This window comes from Macaca mulatta, chromosome 1 (assembly GCF_049350105.2).
Source record: "Macaca mulatta isolate MMU2019108-1 chromosome 1, T2T-MMU8v2.0, whole genome shotgun sequence".
Classification (NCBI taxonomy): Eukaryota; Metazoa; Chordata; class Mammalia; order Primates; family Cercopithecidae; genus Macaca; species Macaca mulatta.
The window spans coordinates 8458698-8483056 of NC_133406.1; the positions used below are offsets into that span (position 1 = coordinate 8458698).

General features: G+C 41.1%; 1 protein-coding gene across 1 annotated transcript in view; it reads left to right on the plus strand.

Annotated features, from left to right (window-relative positions):
* Window positions 1-9827: 9827 nt before the first annotated feature.
* GREM2 (gremlin 2, DAN family BMP antagonist) overlaps window positions 9828-24359 on the plus strand; it is a 127563-nt gene continuing 113031 nt past the window's right edge. Inside the window, exon 1 of the mRNA NM_001266108.1 lies at window positions 9828-10053. The gene's annotated coding sequence lies outside the window, so the exon portion shown is untranslated. The remainder of the gene's footprint in view (window positions 10054-24359) is intronic.

Below are 24359 nucleotides of genomic sequence, written 5' to 3' on the forward strand. Positions count from 1 at the left end.
GCTTCTAGCCTCTGGAACTCTGTGAGAAGAAATTTCTGTTGTTTTAAGACACTCTGTTTGTGATATGTATTTCGTCATGTCAGTGCCAGGAAATTCATATACTAAAGAAAGTAAAATAGGCCAAAGGAAGCTAGATCATGAAACCTGTCCCTGGAACTGTCTTAGTGTGGCTGGTATTCAACATCTGATGGCAGCTGGTAGACATAACATTTAGGAAATAACTCATTGATTTGTGTCTTAAGGACTCCACCTGGCACATGAGATCACGGCCTTTCACGTGGTATATTGGGATACTAAGGCAGGCAGAGTTGGATGCTAGTATTAGGTTTATGTAATACCAAGTATTTTTAAATGAAGTAATGCCAAAAGACAGGACATAATGAAGAGACATCACTAAGGCCTGAAATAGATAGGAAAGTCTACATGGGAATGAGGTGAAGCTTAGAAAATCTCTAGAATGTTTTCTTCTGGTTGAACAAGGTGAGGAGTGGTGCAACCGTTGAGAATCACAAAGGATCAAGGTGCTCAGGCTTATACAATGTGATTTGTATGAAGACTTTAGGGTCTCACACCAAGCTTGACTCTGTTTCGCATCCTTTAAAAGTGATTTCTAATAAATACATACATATACATATACATACACATAGATAAATAAATAAATATTAAAAGGCAGAGGCCAGGTGCAGTGGCTCACACCTGTAATCCCAGCGATTTGGGAGGCCAAGGCGGGTGGATCACCTGAGGTTGGGAGTTCGGGACCAGCCTGCCCAACATGGTGAAACCCTGTCTCTACTAAAAGTACAAACATTACCCGGGTATGGTTGCATATGCCTGTAATTCCAGCTACCTGGGAGGCTAAGGTAGGAGAATCACTTGAACCTGGGAGGCAGAGGTTGCAGTGAGCAGAGATCATGCCACTGCACTCCAGCCTGGGCAACAAGAGTGAAACTCCGTCTCAAAAAATAAATAAAAAAAATAAAATAAAAGGCCTGGCGTGGTGGCACACGCCTGTAATCCCAGCACTTTGGGAGGCTGAGGCAGGCGAATTGCCTGATGTCAGGAGTTCTAGAGCAGTCTGGCCAACATGGTGAAACCCTGCCTCTACTAAAAATACAAAAATTAGCTGGGCGTGGCGTGCACGCCTGTAATTCCCAGCTACTAGGGAGACTGAGGCTGGAGAATCGTTTGAACCCAGGAGGCGAGGTTGCAGTGAGTGGAGATCACGCCATTGCACTCCAGCCTGAACAACAAGAGCGAAACTCCATCTCAAATAAAATAAAAGTTAAATTAAAGAGTCTTCTTGATAATATGAAACCAAAGAATAGACTGACTTCAGAGCTATTCACAAGGACATCAGGTGCCTCTACTAGCTTTGATTTATTTACCCACCCAAGGTCTAATTCTACTGCCTGAGTCAGAGATCAATGTTACCTATCAATTTAGTTCACCTTATTAACTCCTAATATGCTGACACTTGGGTAAAGAAGTTCAATCGATATTTTCTTGCAGTGAACCATGTGCATTTCTTCAATATTCATGAATTCCTGAATTCATGAGCCTACAGTACAGAATCTCGTTGTTACCAAATCCCCATGGATATGTAACTGCACCACGCTGGCGGTGTAATGACTCTTGATGAGAAAGTCCTCACAAAGGCACCAGCTGGGGAGGAGCCCCTCACCATTGCTTTTCTAACAGGACAGCCGTGCAGTCCTTACGGGGCGGAGCTCGTTCTGAGGCCGGCCAGCTGTCTCCCTGTCACTGATCCCGCAGGGAGATATGTCGCTTTCGGAAGTGCGTGCAGGGCAGCCTAAGATTCACATTAATACAAGACAGAGGTCAAATGCTGTTCCGTACTAACTTTTGTTCCCTTCCAAATATATCAGGAACGTTTGCTCCGGGTCCTTCCAGACGGCAGGAATGTGTGCGGGGGAGAACTGAAGCTGCAGTGAGGGTGGTTTCATTTTAATTCTGGCTCTGGGCTGGAAATGGGTGACCTGACCTATTTTGTAAATAACCTGACCCAGAGTTTAAGAAATAATGGCACTGTGTATTGCCATGGGTAACAAGAATTAATGAAAAATTAATACGTCCTATTCTTTAAAAGCACAAATGGTGAAAATAATTTCTCCAAGCATTTTAAATTCTTCCTGCTTCTCTAGAAACTGCTTTGAGATGCGATCAGTGGATCTTCTGTAGCATCAGGCAACACGCCTGTCAGTCATGGGCTCCTTCCAGTGTCCCCCACACCTTGTCCTCTGTGGCCACCTGTTGGCAAATGAGCTTTGGTCATAGTCACCAAGTGATTCCTGGGTTCTTAAGAACTCTATACTCAGAGAATAGGCACTGGGGTGAAGACAAACTGGGAATGAAAGGAAGCTAGGAGCCAACCCTGAAACGTTTTTTGTTGGCTTTTTGGATGGGAATTTAACAACATAGCATTCATAATTATACAATATCCAGTATAACTAAGATAAATGTACATGTATCTATTAACAAGCTTGCTTCATCTTATCTGTGCATAAGAGTTCTGGTCTCCACAATAGTGACTGTAGAAATGCGTAGCATCTGTCAGTTTAGATTGTATTATGCTACAGTCAAGAAATGACCTCAAATCCCTGTGGCTTGTGACAGCTAGGTTTTATCTCTCACCTGTATGACGAATCTGCCTCACATCACCTGGCTTTGCTGCATGCCATTCTTATTCAGGGAACCATGGACCTCACTGGTTTTCTGGAAGAGAAAAAAGAGAAGTGGTAGACCACACAGTGGCTTTTAAAGCTTTGTTTTGGAAGCACACACAGAACTTTTGGACATATTCTAATGGCTACAATAAGCCAAATTGCCAAGCCTCAGTCAGGGGAGTAGGCCTATATTATCCTTGCTTAGGAATGGGTCCTGTGGGCAGGGAAGTGAATATTTTGGACAATAATACAATCAACCACCATCAAACATTTAATTCAAACAATATTTCTATTGGATGAAACAGACTGGGATTCCTTCTTTAGAATTATGTTCTGTGCCAGTTTACAATCCATATAAGGAAGTCATCTTTCCTTCAATAAATCATCAATTGGTTAATTTTTTGTTTTGTTTTGTTTTGTTTTTGTTTGTTTTTTTTTTTGTGGTGAGACGGAGTCTCGCTCTGTCACCCAGGCTGGAGTGCAGTAGTGTGATCTCGGCTTACTGCAACCCCCGCCTCCTGGGTTCAAGCCATTCTCCTGCCTCAGCCTCCCGAGTAGCTGGGACTACAGGCGCCCACCACCACGCCTGGCTAATTTTTGTATTTTTAGTAGAGGTGGGGTTTCACCATGTTGGCCAGGCTGGTCTCAAACTCCTGACCTCAAGTGATCTACCCACCTTGACCTCCCAAACTGTTGGGATTACAAGCATGAGCTACCACACCCAGTAGTTAATTTTTTAATAAATTAATTTATAAATTGTTATTCAACTCACCTTTACTGCGTGCCAGCTCTGTACCCAGAATAGTGGCAAGCACTGGTTAGAAAAAGTTGAATAAGATACAGTTTCTGCCCTTAGAGAACTTAGAGACTCTTCATATATCACATTACTTTAATTGTACTCTAAAATGGAAATAGCCAGTTTAATCTCCCTGGTGAGGAATAGCTCTGAATGGTTTGGGCTGATTTCTAAAAGCCAAATCAGTATACTACTCTATGGGTGCCCAAAACAATCCCAGAGAGGACACTCCCCCAAACTATCTTGAACACATAGATTCTTCCCTCCACATTCAAACGCTGGCTAGTGAGCTTCAGCAACCTTTGCTATTCCCTTCAGCAGCCTTTGCTATTCCCAGCATGTGAAATGCCTGCTCTATTGAGCTTGGATCCTGAATTTTATAAAGTATTTTCTCCGGGCCAGACATTGTGTAATCCTTCTAAACGAAAATCTAATTTAATCCTCCTAGAACCTACATCGTTGTCAGGTAAACTTTATTTTGTATATGCAAAAACTGAAACTCCAGAAAAAAGCAAGGAGGCCAGGCATGGTGGCTCATGCCTGTAATCCTAACACTTTGGGAGGCCAAGGTGGGCGGATTGCCTGAGCTCGTAAGATCGAGACCAGCCTGGGCAACACAGTGAAATCCTGTCTCTACTAAAATACAAAAAATTAACTAAGCATGGCAGCGTGCACCTGTAGTCCCAGTTACTCAGGAGGCTGAGGCAGGAGAACTGCTTGAATCCGGGAGGTGGAGGTATTAGTGAGCTGAGATTGCGCCACTGCACTCTAGCCTGGGTGACAGAGCGAGACTCCCTCTCCAAAAAACGCCACCACCATCACCACCACCAACAACAAAAAAGCAAGGATATCCAAGCAGTAAGTGACTCAGGATTCAACCCAATGTTGACATCGAAGTCCAGGCACCAAACTACAGTGCAATAGTGTTCATTGTCTGAAACTTAGCCTGAGCTTTCAAACTTTTGAAATTTCATAAATTTTCAAACTTCTTAAATTTTCAAATTTCTTAAATTATGGTACCTGCTTTGATTTTCTATTGGGCTTTTTTCCTCATGTACTCTTCAAGGAGGAGAACGTTGCACAACTGACCTCAAACATTGAGAGATTTGGTGATGGATACACACAGAAACAAGGGAAATAAACACAGTCAGGGCCTGTGGAAGCTCAAAATGATTAAACAACTGGAACTCATCTTTTCTTGCTCATATGCAAGACATACATTAGAGGTCTATTAGATCTTCATAGACATATTCTAACCATGACCATAACTAGTATACTCTCTCTTCTCTGATTTTCTGACTTTTTTTTTTTTTTTTTTGAGACGGAGTCTCGCTCCGGAGTGCAGTGGTGCAATCTCGGCTCATTGCAACCTCCACCTCCTAGGTTCAAGCAGTTCGCTGCCTCAGCCTCCTGAGTAGCTGGGATTACAGGCGTGCACCACCACCAGCTAATTTTTGTATTTTTAGTAGAGAAGAGGCTTCACCATCTTGGCCAGGCTGGTCTTGAACTCTTGACCTTGTGATCCATCGGCGTTGGCCTCCCAAAGTGCTGGGATTACAGATGTGAACCACCGTGCCTGGCTTGATTTTCTGACTCTTTAAGCTTATGTTATTGCTATCAAATGACAAAGTTAGATAGATACAGATAGAGAGATGATAGATAGATAGATAGATGGATAGATAGATAGATAGATAGATAGATAGACAGACAGATAGATAGATAGACAGATAGATAACCCTAGTTCAATCTCCTCAAAAGGGGAAATCTGATGGACAGTCAACTCCCATTATCTCTGCATGGGTGGCAGATTGGATCCCTTTGAGTCCAGCATGCTCTCCTAGTCTGATGTCTGTAGCTGTAGGGACAGATGAACGTGATACTTCTACAGCTATCTATAACACTATCTAGGTATCCTTCCTCATCTGGCCTATCGGGTCTGGGAAAGAGCTAAGGAAGTGGCAGGTGCCATGGTGGAGCCATTCTGGCCACTCCTTCAGCTACATTTGTCAATCTGAATCTTAGTTTAACCATCTCCTGCGTTCACCGCTTATATGATGTCATCAGCACTTGCAGGTCAAAGGTGGCTCTGCCTTCTCTTCACTCTCGTTTTGCCCTCTTCACCTCTTCCCATCCATATCTCAGAAGTAAGAGTACAGCGCAGAGGCCTTGCTGACATCTAATAAGCATGGGCTAATGAATCAAAAAAAGCCACAGCCACCTGCTCCCTGGGTCTTAAGGGAAAATGTAGAGATTGAGCTGAATACGTGGTCATTCCCTGTCCTATTAATCTCCCCAGCTCCTCTGTGGGTTGTGCTCTCTGCTCCACTGGGGTGACACAAACATGACAGATGGCACTCTCATGGACAAGGAGTTTATTCTGCGACACAGTGAGATCTATATATTTTGCTATAAAACTCTTATAAATCACTCATATATTCTGGGTAGAATCACCGTGACACAAGAGAGATAAATGTTATTTAATACATGTGAACAGTTGAAATTTGTGAACCGTAAGAGCATAGAGTCATATATATCAGTGAATCATAAATATAGATTTCATTTTGAGGTTTTGATATAGACATACAGTATGAATAAACAAAGTTTATGACTTTGTAGAAAATAAAGGTTTCTTGTATGGTGGAGGAATAAATATTTAATAATCAGTAAATTGAAGAATTTACAAACTTCGTGCATCAAAATAATTTTAACAATTTAAAATGTAGACTATGATAATCTAAGAAAGAATTATAGCTATCAAAGGACAAAACAAGCATGTATGGGTTTATCAATAAATCCATAGGTTAAAAGGAAGCTGTTAAGATAAATAAAGAGATAACCAAGGGGAAAACATTAGCATTAGAATGCCGTCCAACCTAGGCTAGAAGGAAAACACATGAAGAGGTACAGACAAGATCAAGAATGTGATCTTACGCTTATCACACTGGGAATGCAATGTCAGTCTTCAGCAAACTAGTCATATGGAAATCTTGTATCTTTGTATACTAGAGGAAGAATTATAAGCTCTTCTACTTTTTCTTTTTGTTTTTTTTTTACTTTTTTTCTTATTACAAATTATACATATTCATCACAGAACACACAGATATGTCAAAAGAAGGATAAAAGGCCATCTGCGGTCATCTATAGTTCAGAAATATACTTAGATCATAATCATAATCTTTTAAAAAATTTAATGACATACTGTGAAAATTATTCAATAAAATTATAAATTATTCTGTAATGTATTAAAAGCCAATAATAGCTTCAAAGATTATTTCGAGCTGAAGTAAACCCTAGGTTACTTAGTTTTACCTTTATAACAATCCCTTCATAATCTCCCCAAATAATTGAGAGTCCTTTTCTTGACCACTTCATTGACCTGAATCAAAATCTCCAAATCATCAATTTGCCAGAAAATTCTTTCAGTTTCCGAAAGCTTTAACTTTGAGAAGCCTTTCACTATCCTGAGTTTTGCCCACCCTTATTTTCTCTCCAGAACAGCACTGGGTTTCTGGTCCACTTCAACTTATTCCCATCTTCTGGCATCATAACTACGACTACATCAGGGTGACTTTACTATACAAGCGTTTTCAATCTGTAAAATTAGCCTAGTAGGATTTATCCTACATTCCTCATAGAGTTGTTTAAAAAATCAAGAAAGAAAATGTTTATGAAAATGACAATACATTTGAAGCCTTATATGAATAATACACATATTTCCTCTTTTACCTTTACTGTTTGGAAACGTTATCATTTTCACCTCAGTTCCTGCTCCAAGATGCCTAATTCTCTCTTGCATTTCTTATAAATTATAATATTCAGAATCATCATCTTATCAACTCCTTTGGATACATGCCAGTTTGTGAATGTCTCCTGTAAAAAGTGCCACGCTGAACGAAGCAGGATGATCCTGATGTGGCTGAATAAGTGGAAAATAAAATGATGGTTCTGTCACGAATCTGCCTGGCTGTCCGCTAGTGTGCATGCTGAGATGCAAGAGTTTTTATTATTACCAACGTCTAGGTCATTTATAAAGGATTTAAGAGATGTCTTCGAAAAACTCTTCTAAAGGTAGTAAAATGACCAAAAGACTAAATGTAGAAGAATAAACACTGATGATTTATTTTCCCTTAACCACACAACTGGTTGGGTATAGGAGATGTCCTTTAAATCATCCAGTTTTGCTCTTCCTTAACTGAAGGACAGAGGGCTTGAATTATTATCTAAAATGAAGTTTAAGATATATCTGTGACTTAAATCATCCACGATTTCACTTACACTGTCTTTTCAGTGATATGAAGAGCTGTAATGAGCCCTGAAAATAACAAGCAGAAAATATAATGGTTTTATCAGTCACTGTTTCTCTCTTTTCTAGAAAGGCAATTCTAAGGCAAATTATTGGTAACTTATCTGAAAATATCATGACCTGTTCTGAAGTAACATAAATGACTATTTACCAAGTTGGACAGATGATTTCATGAATTGTTAGCTCTTCTGTGAAAAGGCAGGCAGGAATGAGAGTCAGCTGTGTTAACCCTTTGCTTTCCTTTGAGTAGAAGAGTTGGTATGAATAAATGGGGCAGTCATCCACTCTCCCAGCTCTAGTGGCTGTCTGCCTTCAGCAAGTCACTTTATCATTCCTCCACTCTGTTTCTCCATCTGGAAAATCTGGAATATCATGCCTATAACTCCTTTTTTTCTAAGACTGTCAAGATCTTCAGAAGAACTACACTCTACACATTCAAAGATTTATGACAGTATTTTTTTTTTTGCTGCCTACCTAAAGAAAGGGAATGAACTGGAGTTGTTAAAGTAATAAGGATATGCCAGTTGAGGTTAGACTGTGGTTAGCAGGAACCAACAGCTAAATGTGGTTTTGTTTTGTATTTCCTTTGTCAATTTCAGCTGATTTCAGGCTGACCCATTCTGAAAATAAGGCTGCATTTCACAATTCCTGGAATGTGCCCACGTAAGAAAAGAAGGCAGGTAGTCTGTTTGGTGATAATATATTTCAAGAGCTAATTGTTATTTCCTGTGAATTTGCAACACAACGTTCTGTGAGTTGAGTTGGAACTAGAATATCAAATACCAAATAGTATACAAGAGGAATAACACTACAAAAAAATTTCAAGTCAAAAATCAAAACAGAGCTCAGAGATTTCAGAAGCAATGGCTTCCTGTCAAGAATAACTGTCATTAAAATTTCCATAAGCACCAGTGAAATTGATTTTGGGGGAAAGTCTAAGGGAGGGTCTGTTTTATAAGACACAGTGAGACTTTATTTTATTCTGAATTTTCCCAGCCAAGTTTGTAAGATCTCAGATTTTTCTTGGGCCCTTTCCCTGCCAAGGGGCCAAAGGTTTATCTCTATTGACACATACAGAGAAAAAAATTTCATCCAGGGACCTCTATCAGCAGAGTCTGAATAGTCTTCTTTGGCTAGTGAATCACATTAAGGGAGTCTCAGTCCTGCGATGATCAGTGGCGAGAAGTTCAAAAAATAATAAAAAGAGCAAGCACGCAGGCATCACAGTACGCTTCTGATATAATGCACCAAACCCATGAAGCACAAGAATTGGTCTGGCGTCATTGTTTTATGTTCTCTGGATGTTGAAGAGTCTGATTTGCATTAGAAACCTCTGCATTCAATAAACAAAAATCAGGATAATAATGACCAAAGTACTATTTGGAACAGAAAACAAACTCAAGCAATGAGTGTTTTGCACTGAATTCATTCAAGATTTTATTAGTTAAGCTCTCACTTAGGTTATTAGGCTCAGCTTGCTTTTTATTTCACTGGCCTCAGTTATTGCAAACAAAAGGAGCCTGGTGTGTGTGTGTGTGTGTGTGTGTGTGTGTGTGTGTGTGTGTAAGCGCACGTGTATGTGTGTGTGTGACAATGTCAGACATATCACACACAGGCTTTCTACATTCTTCACATTGCAAATCCATCAACAAAAGGAAGATCTGAAGGGAATGAGTATTTTTGTTTTTGCTTTTTTTTTCTGGTTTAGGGGATGGAGGGAGAATTTCTCCACATAAACAAGAAGGTTAGAATTGGAAGTCTGCTAAAAAAAATGTTAGAGCTGACCACAGGGTTGTAAATCCACTGACTGGAAGGAGGAAAAGAGAAACATTGCAAGCGACTGAAGTGTGTGGTGTGGCTGCAATGTTTGTGGGTTAGATGAGAAACAAGCGCTGAGTGAAACAGAGAAGGGGGGTGGCTGGTGTGATTTGTTTGGTGTTCAGAGCCAATAGAAATCCCAGACTGTGATAATATCCCCATGCAGCGCCGAGAGGATTCAGAGCTAAGTCTCCGGGCTCCTTTCACATCTGCAGGAGCAGCCAGCCTGGGACCGCGCGGCGCGGGGCGCGCTCTCGCCTCTCCTGCACCCTCGGCCGGCGCGCTTCTCTTATGGGCGTCTGCTGCAGGCGGGCTGCGGTGGAACTGAAGGCGGCGGCGGGAGACCAAACTTAGACCCCGCTGAGCGCTAGAGAACTCAGAGAAGGCAGAGGGAGAGGGAGAGAGAGAGAGAGAAGGGACCCGAGGAGGAGGCTTCCGTCACGTCATTGCAGGTACGCAGCTTGTCACGACTAACGTGACACAGACAAGGTTTCTGATTTCTACCTTCACTAGGCACTTGGAATGAATTGACGTGGTTTGTTCCGTGGCCGGTCAGGACGGAAAGCCCCGAGTGAAGGTCTCGCCGGTTTCACCCCGGGTAATTCAAGCTGTTGGCGTGTGTTTTGGGGCCACAAGGTTTATTCACCTATTGAATGATGCGGGGGTGTAAAATAAGGACCTTCAAACTTGACCGTGATCGCTCTTTCTTTCTCTTTTAAATAACATCCATACCAATATGTTGTCATACCGCCAATAGATACCTCTTGGTGACTGCCATTCTAACTATGCCTATAGCGAGGCAAACACCACCCGATTGTTAGAAAGCGGGCTGTGAACCTCTCCCACCTACCTATCAGGTTAATATCCACCCTACAGGAATAAGAACCACAGCGGACTTCGGCAGAGTTCTGATTTTTTAAAAACATATGGCCAAGGTGCACTCGCCTCATGAGTGAAATATCACTACTATCACTATCCTGTGGTTGAAGAAGAGAGAAGGGAGGTAGATATTTTTTAATGTGATTGTCAGTGATCCTGTGTACCTGACTTATTTCTACATTGTCTTACGAGTTGAAAAATGCATTTGTATTCTGCACGCCAGGAAGGATCAGTTCCAGGATCTCATGTATTACTACATTAAAAAGTCATGAATTGGAACTATCTAGTAGATGTGATAGTTGTAAGAAAATATTGATGTTTGATTTTATTTTATTTGATCCTAAAACTCATAGACTTCTATTTCTTTTTCTTTTTTTTTTTTTTTTAATTTTGAGGTGTGGGTTTTGTTTAAAAAAAATCTATTTCCTAAGATTTTATCACGTTTGGTTTGAAATTTTAAAGATGGTTATATAACTCCCCCCTCCCCCGCCCCGTTGATTACTTGTGATTAAATTAGCATTGCTTAATGAGTTCAGTTTTTCCTGGGAAAAGCCAGAGGGGACCGCATGAAGTCTCAGTTAAAAAATCGGTCTTGCTTTGCAGTCTTCAAGGGCTGGCTGGTATTCATGTGGCTTTGAATCCCTATGAAGAACGCTTTTTCTGCAGTGGAACAGATTGGAACTCCAGTACAGCCAGAGAATGGCTCTGCAGCTGGTGCAGGGGCAATCAAATACCTTACCTTCTGTCTAAGTAACACTCTTCCCGGTGGAGTCTTAGTCGATCACATCCAAACCATTCACTGATAATTTGCAATCGACTCACCATTCAGCAGTGCTTAGTTTTCAAGGTAGCCCTTGTCCCAAGACATGTGCCCGGCCAAGGAAGATAAGGAAGTTATAAGAAAGGTATTTGTGTTGTATATCACAGTGGAGAATTTATGTCGACCTTTTTTGTTTGTTTGTTTTTTATTTCTTATCAGATGAACATGTTCTTTCTGTCATTAAAGGAAATGCATGCTTAGCTCTCCCATGGAGTCAGGAAAACTTCATAGTTTTTGCCCATTGACTGATCTGAATGATTTTATAGAGTGTTTTTTGAAATCCTGTCAAAGTATAGACATGGCAAGTGAATACTATGTTTAGGAGAAGGCATTTGATTTTATAGATGAATACTTTTTTCCTTTTACATCAGAAAGAAACTGTAAATAATTTAGCTGTTCACATAAATATAAGTTAATCGACCCAACTACATTCTATCAGTAAAGGGTTGTTTTGTATGATTGTGAGTATTTGTCAATCTTTTATAAATAGAATAGATGCAATAGGTTGGGATCTATTTCCCTCTTACCTTTCTAACTCTAAAGCAATGTTGGGCGTGTTGGTAGCAACTTTATGAGTGTGAGACTGATTATATTCACTTTGTATAGACTAGGAGACACTGAAGGCTTTTCAAAGATAAATATAAACAATGCTGTGATTATTCATTGTTTTGTGCTATCATTCTTCATTGAGAGAGGTAATCAACAGTTCATGAATCTTACTAGAGCCAGCCAGAGCTTTACATACCCTCGAGTTATAAGTTTGGTAAAGTTTAAACAAGGTACATGTCTTTAAATCTCTTTAAAGTAAACACCCCTTTTTCTAATGCAAAGGAATGGTATTAGACTCTCAGTTCTTATTGATATGGAGAGGACTGGCCTGTCTGGGTCAAGGGCAGACACTGAGAGACTGCAGAGGCGCAGGCATATGACAGATTAGTTCAGTCACTGCTGTACTTCAGTGTTCCTACAGCAAATTGCTCCTGTGCGATGTGCCAGGTTGCAGGCGTGTTCTCAGTATCAGGGCCCTTCAACTATCTAGGGAAAAAAAAAGAATTATTTCAACCAGGGAAAACATGCCCAGCATTGGGCTTAAATGGGTCACATAAAGCACCCACAAGAAAGACATTGTTTTGAAGGACAAGGTGTTCAGTGAAAAATTAGAGCTATGGTGCCATCCACTTCTTGGATTAGCTGCTTCTTGATAGTTCTTTTGTTTCTAATAATATTCGGTATAATAGATCTAATCATGTCTAGAATTAATTTTGATCACATGTCAGGCTAAAATGTGGTCCTCAGACTCAACACTGACCAATGACTTCAGCAGATTTCCTATCACCACCACTTCTACTTGGAAATATGTCTTTAAGTGGCCAGCGCATTGACGGGACGCAGACAGTGTTGGGGCACTGATTTGCAGAACGGAGTCCCAGAGCCACATGGGTGTTAAGAGGTTGGAAAGTGAGCGGGTGGAAGCCACAAGGGTATAAAGTGAGATGACATAAAGATTGACATGCTTCAGTATAAATCCCGGAGCCAAAGGAAAATGAAAATGAATGTATTTCCTCTAATTAGCTTCGGATATACATTTTTGATTAGCTTCAAGTATACATTTTTGATGAGACATCCTGAATATTTTAAATAAACTCTCTTGTGTTCTTAGGTATATCCCACACAGGTGTGGGATTAAAATAAATGCATTTGATGTACTGTAACACTCCTGTCCATACAGGCCAGGAGAGGGCAGCATGCAAACTCTGAAAAAGTGATTTGCTACCTCCTCTTGACCATGAGGAAGACTCCAGTCTCCAAATGGCTAAAAAATGTCTCTCCAACTTGAAGTACCCTCTTCCCTTTGGAGTACCAACTCTAGAATCTTAGTAAAGGCACACCATCCAGAAAGGTTCGTTTCTATTTTGGCCTCCAAAATTGGTGCTACCTGGCAAAATCAGAAAAGTAGCAGCGTATTTCACAGTGAGCTCAATTTCCCTTTCTTTTAGTTAGCTTTACCCTTTGATCCTATCCAAGCAGTCTTGATCTTGAATCTGTTAGGAGATGGGTGAGAGAAAGGGAAAGAGAATGCAGGGAAAAGAGGACAAGAAAGAATGGGGTTTCTCAAGTTGGTTCTCCAGGGGAAATGTTTATGAGCTGCTTTCTCAGTAGACCCAGCCTTTGTTTTAAGCATATCTCAAATACAAGTTCAGAGCCACAAGGATCCATTTTGTCCACTGACAATCAGAATCCTAGCAAATTTGGTTTCAAAACAAAAGAACTGGAATAGCTTCTCTTGGTTGTACCCAGAATCTAAAAGACATATGCTGACTGGGCGCGGTGGCTCACGCCTCTAATCCCAGCACTTTGGGAGGCCAAGGTGGGCAGATCACCTGAGGTCAGGAGTTCAAGACCAGCCTGGCCGACATGGTGAAACGCCATCGCTACAAAACTACAAAAATTAGCCGGGCATGAGGGCAGGTGCCTATAATCCCAGCTACTGAGGAGGCTGAGGCAGGAGAATCGCTTGAACCCAAGAGGCGGAGGTTGCAGTGAGCCAAGATCGTGCCATTGCACTCCAGCCTGGGCGACAGAGCAAGACTCCATCTCAAAAAATAAAAAAATAAAAATTAAAATAAAATAAATAAAAGACATAGGCTAAAAAATAAGAATTATGTATCCACCTCTTAGAGGTTCAAAAACGATTAAAACTAGTCAATCATAAACCTAGCCTAACTTTTTTTTTTTGGAGACAGGGTCTCACTTTGTCCTCCAGGCTGGAGTGCAGTGGCACTATCTCAGCTCGTTGCAGTCTTGACCTCCTGGGATCAAGGGATCCTCCCACCTCAACTTCTCCAGTAGCTGTGACCACATGCTCATGCCACCATGCCTGGCTAATGTTTGTATTTTTTGTAGAGACAGGGTTTCACCACATTGCCCAGGCTGGTCTCAAACTCTTGGTCTCAAATCTACCTGCCTTGGCCTCCCAAAGTGCTAGGATTATTGCAGGTGTGAGCCACCATGCCCAGCAAGTTAAAACTTTTGAAAGCTCGTGGCTAATCGGTTGTATCCTTGTGCAGTTGCTACCATCAGAGATGAGTCATCTTCTAGGGACAAACTATAATTGCACATAGAAGAGAGAAATAGTCACTCTTAAAGTGGGTGTCCTGTGACTGGCAGTGATGACTTCCAAATGGTTCATCACAATTTCGCTAGGCCGGAGATGTTAGTTTCAGGAGCAACCTTGTCTCTTTACTGTCGTTGGTTCAGCTGCTGCACAACTCACTACTACATATGAGGGACCTAGGAGGAAGCTCAGAGAGGGGCTTTTTAAACATCTGAGAGGGCCAGAGTAAAAGCATTCTGGAGGAAAACGCTGTGGCTACTCCTGAGAGAGCGGAAGGCAAGAGAGATGTTGGGCTGGGGATGGACGCATTGGGGCAAGGATGTAAAGACATCTGTGTGGGGAAAGAGTGATTCTGCTGCTTGGGTGCGGAGGATTCCAGGAGGCTCAAGAGGCTGTGCCCATCGAGGGCTCAGCAGCTCATGTGCATGTATGAGGACTTGAAAGCTCAGATCTCCACTTCTTTCCCGTGCCACCATACTCTGCTGGGAGGTGTGGTGGCCTTGAATCAAAGCAAAGGTTTTTTCAAGGACAAAGGCAAGATTCTTGGCATCTGGGAGGAGCAGGGAGGTCACTGTTTGTCTCCTCCGTTTTCAGCCAGATTAGCCTCTGCTGCACTTCCATGTGCTGCCTAGAAGTACGTCGTGCTCTGATGCAAGGAAAGCATGGGTGAGTGTGAGAGGTTCACCCAGGGTCTCCATGGAATCAAACACAATGCCATAATAGTAAGGTATTAACAAATGAGGGGGAAAAATAAGCCATAGAGGCCAGGGTGGGGAGGAATTGTAAAATTTATCACCCAAAGTCTAAGACCAAGTTTCTGCTGCTATTTTGCAGATTTTAATGTAGCACATTCCGATTATTTTTAGTCAGAAAAACCCCAAGCTCCATCTCTCTTTTGCAGATTACTTTCCAATTGAAAAAAAAAATCTAATAACTGAAGGAGAAATCTCTTTGAAGGTGCTTACCTGATTGAGAGATATAATAGAATGAGTGAGACTCCAGCAGATACCACAACCCTCATTAAAAGGCATATTAGAAGGGTACGTTTCACTAAGAAACCATGTCTGCATTGTGAAGGCAAGAGATTTGGAAACAAAAGAAATACATGGCTTGTAGAAAAGTCCTCTTAAAGGACACTTTTTGAAGGACAGGAGGCCAAGAACACAAATATTCCCAAACGCCACTTTCATGTTATGGATGAGGAGCCATTCCAAGCTAAAATTCTTCTGTCCTATAATTTATGTAAACAATGAGAGAGGGGGAAAAAAGAGAACGCTGAGCAGGGGAACACTTGACCAGCTCCTATGAAATGCTAAGTTGACTTTGTCTAGTACAAACACTGTCTGCATTAAAAATATTATTCAACCTGGCTCTACAGCTGCGACTCTAAAGGCTGAGAGGAAGCTAATCTTATCATCTGTGGAAAACTAACCACCTCTCTCTGCTTTCATGCAATTATAACATGAACCCTGGATAATGCATTATATTTTCTAATTATAGTAGCTGTGTTTTGGGAAAATTGATAGATGTGTGACATTGTACATAGAGTTAATAAAAATCCAGCAGCTCTGTCATGAGATTTTCCTGCCTTTACTGGGAATCTAAATCTCATCAGCATTTCAAACAATCTTTAATTTTTCCTTATCAATAATTTTTAAAAATTGAGATTGTTCTAACATTTGTTGAATGCATATCATGTGCCAGATTAAAGTAGACACATCCCACAGATTATTTAATTCAGTCTTCACCACAGTCTCAGGAGTTTATCTTCTGCAAGTTTTACCGATTAAGAGAATTTCTCATAACCATAACATCTGATAGCTGAGAACATATCCCTTCAGTTAGTCAGTCCTACAGGCGCGCATTCAACAGATATCTATTGGTGCATTCAACAGATATCTATTGAGTCCCTTTGTATAATTAGAAGAGAATAACAATTAATCATCAATTGTATAGTTGCTTTTACTAGTATAGTCCTTTACATTATATTTTCACAAACATTCTTGCGTTTAATTCATGTATTTCACATACATTCTTGTGTTTATTTCACACATTCTTGCATTTAATTCCTGCCAGTCATTCACATATGCAAAAACAATAACAGCAAACATCTTCTATAGCACTAGCCCGTCACTAAATGATCGAATTTACATATATGATTTCATTCATGATGGAATATTGATTGATTTAGTTTCAGATCCACAGGAGTGGATTTGATCAGATGTTTATCGTCCATCTAATAGATGATAAACAGATGGAAAATATTCACCCTCAGACCCACTACTTGAGAGCAAAATAGATCTGTGTAAACTTTAACTTCTCTGCTAAGAGTGTGCTCGGTGTCTGGGGCAGCATCCCCTGGCTGCAGAGACCACCTTTCCTTGTTCCTTATGAAAACTTGGAGCAATACAGAAATATATATCTTCAAACATATGTATTTAAGACTTCAGCTTGACTAATGGTATGGAAAATACACTTACGATGCCATTTCTATGAACTCAGAGAATGTAAACTTTGAAACAAACAGGCAAAAAGCATCACTTTGTTTTAGAGGGTCAAATAGTACTAAGACTTTTTTTCACCTAGAAGAGAGTTATCTGGTACTTTGAAAAAAAATATTAACCTAAGAAACTCAGGAGACCTGGGTTTGCACCTGTTTCCATTTTTCACATCCTTGGGGAAAGTCTACACTGCCTCTTGAGTTCACTCTTTACATTGAGAAGGCGGAAGTGGCTCTTCGGGCTTCATTCCAGCTGTAAACGTCAATTCTACATGCTTCCCTCTGAGAAATGGCTGACAGTTGTTAGTTAAAGAATGACTATTTGCTAAGCATTTTATAGGTATCATCTAATCTTTACAAAAATCTTAGTTAATAGTGTTATCATCCTCATTTACAGATGACATTACTAAGACTTAGAGCTTTCAAAAAGTGACACAGTCAAGCATGCTGTAGAACCGTTTCAATCTGGCCGGGCGCAGTGGCTCACGCCTGTAATCCCAGCGCTTTGGGAGGCTGAGTTGGGTGGATCACTTGAAGTCAGGAGTTCAAGACCAGCCTGGCCAACATGGTGAAATCCTGTCTCTACCAAAAATACAAAATTAGCTAGGCGTGGTGGCATATGCCTGTAATCCCAGCTACTTGGGCGCCTGTGGCAGGAGAATTGCTTGAACCTGGGAGGTGGAGGTTGCAGTGAGCCGAGATCGCACCATTGCACTCCAGCCTGGGCAACAAGAGCGAAACTCCATCTCAAAAAAAAAAAAAAAAGAACTGTTTCAATCCTATCTCTTCCACACTTCCTATAGTATGTTGTGCCTTCATTCACTTATAAGTACTGAGAAGATACTATGTGCAAAGCACTGTGCAAGATTATAGGGTATAATAGTGAAGAAGACAGTTAAGGTACCTTAACGAGCTCAATACTAGTACGAAAGACCAAGAATAACCTAATCATTACAATGGTGTTTATTGGGTATTATAACCAGGATCCTCCGAAAATCTATGGCATTGTTTCGGCCTTACTGACAAAGCCATTTGACAATATAAGTCTTTTCATTGTAATAGCTCAAATTTTTTCTTTACATCATTTCAGATATTTTTTCCACTGGAGTTTAATATGGTTTTAATCTTCCTTGTATAATTATTTTTGTGACATGTTTACATCTTTCACTAACTTTCAAGCTCCCCTGAGGGCAGAGGCTATTTCTTGTTCCTCTTTTTATTTCTCAGCACAAAATCGATGCTTAAGGAACTATTTCTGATCTGACTCTATTGAGATCCAGCTGCAGCTAATTTAGAGTTAGGATCAGAGACTGCTGCTTATCTGCTGAAAGGCTCAGTCTTCAAAACATTCTCAACACGCATCTATCACAGGCTAGACAAATGACAGACTCAGTCTTTTGTCCTGGGAACTTTTTGGTTTTTTTTTCATTTTGTCTTGTGTTGTTTATCCCTTATGTTACAGACTCCTAACTGTTTAAAATGATCACTGCAGTGAGAAAATAAAAATGTCAAGAAAAATCAATTACGTTTTTTAAATTTACTACTTAGATACTAAAATACTAAATGAACCATTTTGACAGGTTTTGTTTTTCCAAGTGAAAGAAAATTTATTTATTTATTATTAGAGAATGCCGAGGTGGTCCTGTAAATTTATCTGTCATTCCCCTGGGATGGGCTGGTCATAGCAACCTGGAATGCATGCTAACCTTCTGGGCTCATTGCTTCCATTTGGAAATTAACAAATTCTTGCTCAAGCAGAAGAAAATGATAAGATTACTAAAAATTCTGGAAACACTGTCATTTTTGGATTAGGAGACTTAATTTAGGAGATGCAGGAGAGTTTTTAAGAGGACTAATTTGTTCTATGTGGTTTTCAAAGGTTAGATTTTTAAAAAAATCTCTGTAAGGATACTTTACCTTGGTGACTTTTTTGTTTGTTTGTTTCTTCAGACAAGGTCTCACCCTGTTGCCCAGGCTGGAGTGCAGTGGTGCAGTGGCATGATCTCGACTCACTGCAGCCTCAACCTCCCACGCTCAAGTGATCCCCTGTCCTCAACCTCCCAGTAGCTGAGACTAGAGGCATGTGTCACCATGCCTGGCTAATTTTTCAATTTTTTGTAGATGTTTGAAATGCTTGTTCCTTGGTGCCATAAAGAAATAGCACTTGAACATAAATGTAATTTATTTAGTAAGACCATTTTTACTTCCTGCAGAAAGGGGACACTCGCCAGCAGTGTTGCCACGAGAGTACACTGAACAAAGGAGACAAGGTCATTTATAACCTGACGTGTCCCCCCTACTGCTGTGTCCGGTTTCCATTGGCTGTAAAGGGACCTCACATTCTGTATTTGTCCCGTTTGGCTAGCAACTTAGAACTTTTTAAAAGAGGCAAAGGTAAAGGGGAACAAAGGAAGGAGGAAGTAACTTGTGGAATGCTGAGAAAGGTAAAAACACTTTTAAATAAGGAATAGGAACAGGCTATGACCTAATGCTTGCTTGGACCAGTATAAGCATGCCAGGGCAAAGTTTTAGGAGCACAGGTCTTTGAATAAATTTTGCTTCTAAGAGAAGTTACTATTTATTCCTAATTAGATGGTGAGGAAAGTCTTTGAAAAGGAACCTCTATTTTCACTTTTTACGTAGAGATGGGTCTCACCATGTTTGCCAAGCTGGTCCCGAACTCGTGGGCTCAAACGAGCCTCCTGCCTTGGCCTCACAGAGTGCTGGGATTATAGGCGGGAGCCACCATGCCCAGCCTACTTTGGTGTTCTATAAGAATTGAGGGGAATCTGGGAAATTTGATGGGAAAAAATTGCTTCTGATTTCCACTTACTTGTAACTGAAATATCACATTCTCTTTAGTTATGAATGTAACAAACCACAGTAATATTAATAGAATCATGGCTTTGGCACCAATAGAAATTAGAATTGCTTTCATATCATGTTACAGTTGATACCAATGTCTCAAAATATCACTTGCACTTACCTAGTACTTAAAACTACTTGAAAATTATGGAAGTTATCATACGTGCTTTTAGATCTCATTATTTAGGGCCTTATAAAGAAGACCAGACAATTGTATATCATACATTTTATATATATATATACACACACACACACACACACATACATGTGTAGTTATACAAAGCTGCTATGGTTGGGATATTTGTCCCCTCTACATCGCATGTTGAAATGTGACCCCTGATACTGGAGGTGGGGACTGGTGGGAGGTGTTTTGATCCTGGAGGTGGATCCCTCATGAATGGCTTGGTGCCCTCCCCACAGTAATGACTGGGTTCTCCCTCAATTCATTCACTTGAAAGCTCGTTCTTTAAAAAGAGCCTGGCACCTCCCTTCTCTCTCTCCTGCTTCCTCTCTTACCGTGTGACACCCCTGCCTCCCCTTAACCTCTCGCCATGAGTGGATGCCTCCTAAGGCCCTCATTAGAAGCGGAGCAGAAGATGCCAGCACCATGTGTCTTGCACACTTGCAGAGCTGTGAGTCCAATAAACCTCTTTTTCTTATAAATTACCCAGCCTCCTCAGGCATTCCTTGAGAGCAGTGCAAATGGACTAACACAATAGCATATATATAAAATATATATATAACACAATAGCATATATATAATACATATATAACACAATAACATATGTATGTGTGTATATGTAAATATGTGTATATATAGTTTCCCTTGTAATGTTATATACTTTTAGAATTTAAAACCATTATTCTGAGAAGGAGTCATTAAGGTTCATCAGACTTTAAGGCAGTCCATGGGGAAGAACAGGTAAAAAATCCCATGCAGTAGGGCAGTAAATTTGAAGTCAACCTTTCTAACTTCTAACACGTTCAGCTGTCTTAAATGGGATGGGTCGCCAGGTGAGCCAATGAAGTTTGTGCTGGAGGGAGAGATGGATGGGTGATGAATGGGAACATGGATGTGAGAGGAGTCATGCATCAGATATAGAGTTGGGCCTTGATGGTAAAACCCAACACTGAGGCTCTTTAGGCTCAAGAGAAAGAGAAGAGGAGATGTGTATCTCTTTCCTCTACTTGAATTTGCTCTAGTTTGAGCCAAATGGCTTCTATAAGGAGGGAAGAGTCCTTGAGGGCATACCTTATGCCACTTCTCTTTGTATTTGAAACTGGATTTGAAACTGGATGGTTTCAAGCACCGGTAACTACTTGTTGGATGAGTGAATTGAATGGCTCAAGGCCACAGTTGATGATCAGGTGTGGCTGGTGCCCTGGAGCCACAGCCTATCTGCCTGAGTTCCCATTGATAGCTCCCCACCCCATTGGAATTCTCTCTCTCTCTTTTCTTTTTTTGAGACGGAGTCTCGCTCTGTCGCCCAGGCTGGAGCGCGGTGGCGCGATCTCCGCTCACTGCAAGCTCCGCCTCCCGGGTTCCCGCCATTCTCCTGCCTCAGCCTCCCGAGTAGCTGGGACTACAGGCGCCTCCACCACGCCCGGCTAATTTTTTGTATATTTAGTAGAGACGGGGCTTCACGGTGTTAGCCAGGATGGTCTCGATCTCCTGACCTCGTGATCCACCCGCCTCAGCCTCCCAAAGTGCTGGGATTACAGGCGATGAGCCACCGCACCCTTCCTCTTTTTTTTGTTGCCTTTTTTTTTTTTTTTTTTTGAGATCAGTCTCGCTCTGTGACCAGGCTGTAGTTCAATGGCGCGATCTCAGCTCACTGCAGCCTCCGCCTCCTGGGTTCAAGCAATTCTCCTGCCTAAGCCTCTCAAGTACCTGGGATTACAGGCTCCTGCCACCACACCTGGCTAATTTTTTATTTTTATTAGAGACGGGTTTTCACCATGTTGGCCAGGATGGTCTTGATCTCTTGACCTTGTGATCCTCCTGCCTCGGCCTCCCAAAGTGCTGGGATTACAGGCTGGAATTCTCTTTTCATGCTCTTTTCTGTTCTGCTGTGATGTGAGCTCTTTAAGGAGTCATAATTATTTTTATCTTGTATGTTACAGGGGATCACAATGCTTAGTGTTTGGTGAATAAATGAATAAATGTCCCTGTAGAGGTCACTATTGTTACAGAACCAATGGCTCCATTAAAAAAAATAAATAAATTAAGGAAAAAACATATAAGAAAGAATACTTCTGACTTTACTCATCATAAGTATCATGGGATGGGGTCATAATGTTAAATTCTGACCCACTAAGTACCCAAATAAAAACCTCAGAAAATAATTCTGTTAATGGTAAGGCAAGCAACCTCTCTCCCTGTTCAACTTAATGGACGTGTTGACAGAAAATAGCTTTTAGGATTGCTGGGGCCTAGGCAAGCTCTGAAAATTTCTAGGGAGGTAAACAAAGTGTTTTATTTGGTACCTAAGCTGAGAACTTCTCTGTATTAAAGGATGCCAAGATAGTCCTATAAGTGTATCCTTCATATCCATAAGGTTATGGAAATAGTTTTGGAAGGTATTGCTTTTGCTGAAAGGAAGAGTAGGGAGGGGGGCAAGGGAGGATTTATTGAGCACTTACTATATGTTCCAGGTATTTTAACACACAATATCTTTTTTATTTTTTATTTTTTGAGATGGATTCTTGCTCTGTTGCCCAGGCTGGAGTGCAATGGTGCAATCTCGGCCTCGGCTCGCTGCAACCTCTGCCTCCCGGGTTCAAGCGATTCTCCTGCCTCAGCCTCCAGAGTAGCTGGGATTACAGGCGCCCATCATCACGCCCAGCTAATTTTTGTATTTTTAGTAGAGACGGGGTTTCGCCATGTTGGCCAGACTGGTCTCGAACTCCTGACCTCAGGTGATTGCCCGCCTCGGCCTTCCAAAGTGCTGAGATTACAGGTGTGAGCCACTGTGCCCGGCCTAACACACAGTGTCTTAATAAGCTTTTGTAACATCTTTTTGAGGTAAATGCTGTTGTCCACACTTTACCAACAAAGAACTGAAGCTCACTGAGGTCCAGTAAATTTCCTAACTTCACACAGCCTCTTTATAGAGGCTAAATAAGCATTCAGACTGAGGGCTTCAGAAGCCTTTTCCCTTAATAACTTTGGTTCTAGCTCCTCACATCATATTAGGCTTCAAACTGGAGACACAGGCATAAGACTCCATGTAGGCTGTGTTGAGTGGGTAGTCAAACAGAGGGATGTGTACCATTGGTTTGGAGCATGAATTTTGAAGTCAAATAAACCTGGCTTTGTTTCTGTATGTGTGGAACTATCACTTTGTATCAGTAATCCTTATCTGAAGTTGTACAGTGCTGTCTTAAGAATTATGTGAGATAATGCTTTTCGCACAGGCATAAAAACTCAATTTTATTATTATTGTTACTATCATTACTTTGCAGGCTTTTGATATTAGTGAATTGGGGCTGAGAAGCAAAGGTCTTCAGAATGTTATCTGTGAAGGTTGCTGGAAGAATGGTTTATTATTATTACTACTTTGGAATTGAGGCTTCAAATCTAATTTTGTGAACTGAGATAAACAAAGTATTTGGGCCTGAATTTTATCTTTGAAATGGAAATAATAATTATTTGGAGGAAGAGCTAATCAAGCACTCTAAACAAAACCACTGATTCATTCAACAATTATTTATGGAACCAGAGCTAGAAATAGCAGGAGATCAAAAGATGGGACCACGTTTTCAAGGAGCTAATAGTTCACGGGGAAGGCAAGACATGCATGTCAACAATTAAAACACGGCCAGGCATGGTGACTCAAGCCTGTAATCCCAGCATTTTGGGAGGCCAAGGCAGGTGGATCACCTGAGGTCAGGAGTTCGAGACCAACCTGGCCAACATGGTGAAGCCCCGTCTCTACTAAAAATACAAATCTTAGCCATGTGTGGTGGTGGGCGCCTGTAATCCCAGCTATTCAGGAAGCTGAGGTAGGAGAATTGCTGGAACCCGGGCGGTGGAGGTTGTAGTGAGAGGAGATCATGCCATTGCACTCCAGCCTGGGTGACAAGAGCAAAACTCCGTCTCAAAAAAAAGAAAAGAAAACAATAAAAACACAAGGTAAAAACTGGATAGAACTGGTAAAGACATGGACATATAAGGTACCCTGAGTGTTGGATTAGTGAACTGTTATTTCAAAGGAAAATGGTCTGAGTGCTCCTGTAAAGGTCTGGGAAAATTACACTGTGCCACGTTTCACGATTTTTTTCTGCTTTCTCCACTCCATGATACATGTTGGATGTTTCATGCCTTCCAACTCAAGATAAAAGGAAAACATGTAATCTCTTTGTTTTACACACAAGGAAGTGATAGCCCAAAAAGTTGTGTGTTTTAAGACTGCAAACTAGCTTGTTGTCAAATTAGCACTTGAATCCAGGTTCCCTCATTCCCAGTCTACTCTTCTTTCTACTACACCATGCTCCCTTTTGAGCGTCCACCATTTGGCTGAGCCTAAACCAACAGTACACGAAGTGTTGCAAGATAGATTACACAAAGGTCCAAGGT